The 1507-nt window shown below is 39.8% G+C and overlaps 1 long non-coding RNA gene across 2 annotated transcripts; it reads right to left on the reverse strand.

The window, feature by feature from the left end:
- Positions 1–207: 207 nt before the first annotated feature.
- Positions 208–1116, reverse strand: LOC307162147. 2 transcript variants are annotated; one of them, XR_013821865.1, is made up of 4 exons: positions 1016–1116; positions 839–912; positions 513–614; positions 208–428 (listed from the first exon to the last, which is right to left on the reverse strand). It is a non-coding gene; the product is annotated as an uncharacterized lncRNA (long non-coding RNA). The 2 variants fall into 2 exon arrangements; XR_013821866.1 differs by having other exon boundaries at positions 208–614.
- Between the last annotated feature and the right edge of the window lie 391 nt (positions 1117–1507).

Consider the following 1507-nt stretch of genomic DNA (forward strand, 5'->3'; position numbering starts at 1 on the left):
AATGACGCAAAATGACGATTTTTGCGTCATTGTGGGAGGAAGTGTCTAGACGTAAATACGGATTTCTCCCGTCTCAGGGGAAAATGAGAGAGTGTTGCACGACCATTCAATAGTATGACTGGGTTTCTAACAATGCAAAGCTTAATGCAAATGGGTGGAGTGTTCCTTTAAGAAAGTACTGGTAATACTACTGTAGTGTAGGAAATATAAGCTGACTACGCCACCTCCTTATTTAAGGCAGGAGGAGCCCTCTAGAGGTCACAATACGGATTATGGACAACAAATGTAGTTTGTAAAAAGGTAACAATTTTATTGTTCCAATAGAACCATCAAATGTTAAAAACTGTTGATAACATTCACAGAAGTTGGAATTAGCTCTCTTCAAGACTGCAAGAGGGTCGGACCTGCTCTTGTGGACCTCCTACCACCTGTAAGAGACAGAAGACAGAAGAAACCCCACAGCATACACCGCAAATAAGTAGTAACCTTTAAGTCACTATTTCAGTGCCAACCTCCAGTACACACCACACAGCAGTGTCACACCACCCAAATCACCTACACCGAAGGAGGTTTAGTGTAGATGCAGGCCCGGCCCTGTACAAAGTCTCTGACCACTGGAACACACAAAAAGAGGAGAGCAGTACCAAAGAAACAAAGCAAATGACAAACAACATTTAAGATCAAAATCAATATCAAATAACAATAACAAACCACAATATAAATCTAAAATATACAAGAAACAGTGGCTGGTCTGCCCCTTTAACAATAAAGAAACATGCATGTTAATACACATCAATGCAGCCCACAATTTAAAACAACAAAACAAAACATAACCTACTTTAGCGAAAGTACAACTGCAACACAGTTACCCAATCTCAGCTCTCAATCCCCAAACATGTTTGATAAAAGGTACTATAAAACAAGAGAAAAGATCACCACAACATCAAATACATTTGTATATTAATTGCATCAAACTCATAAATGATCGGTCTTAAAGTGTATATACTGCGTTTACCGTTATTCAGCATTCCAACACGGCCATCAGCCCATTGAAGGTACCGCAGCAATAAATGTTTGTCTGCCTCATTTCCCAGACAGAGAACAAAACCTCTTAAATAATCAGCCTAAAAGAAGAAAATAACAAAGATGGAATTGCGCCATCAAGGAGCAGTTGGAAACTCCACGCAAACAACCCAAACAACTAAAAACATACCTATGATAGGGTACAGAGGCTGCACGTTGAGCACAACAAACACACGCCAGAACTGCAGAAAAACCACCACTTGTTGCTGTAAGAACCCTTGATGCGATCTTAATGATAGAACTAACCACCTACACCTGAAACTGATTGCTGGCCAGTCTCCTCCCACTACATTAAGGTCAGGTTTTAGGGGTAGGTTCAGGGTTAGTACCTTGTTATTACCCAGTTATTGTAACAACTATAATAAGTACATAGAAAGTAAGTACATGGGGAACAGGCAAAATACTAATAAGCTCTACAGGTAAT

The sequence above is a fragment of the Squalius cephalus genome (assembly GCF_949319135.1).
Source record: "Squalius cephalus genome assembly, chromosome: 7".
Classification (NCBI taxonomy): Eukaryota; Metazoa; Chordata; class Actinopteri; order Cypriniformes; family Leuciscidae; genus Squalius; species Squalius cephalus.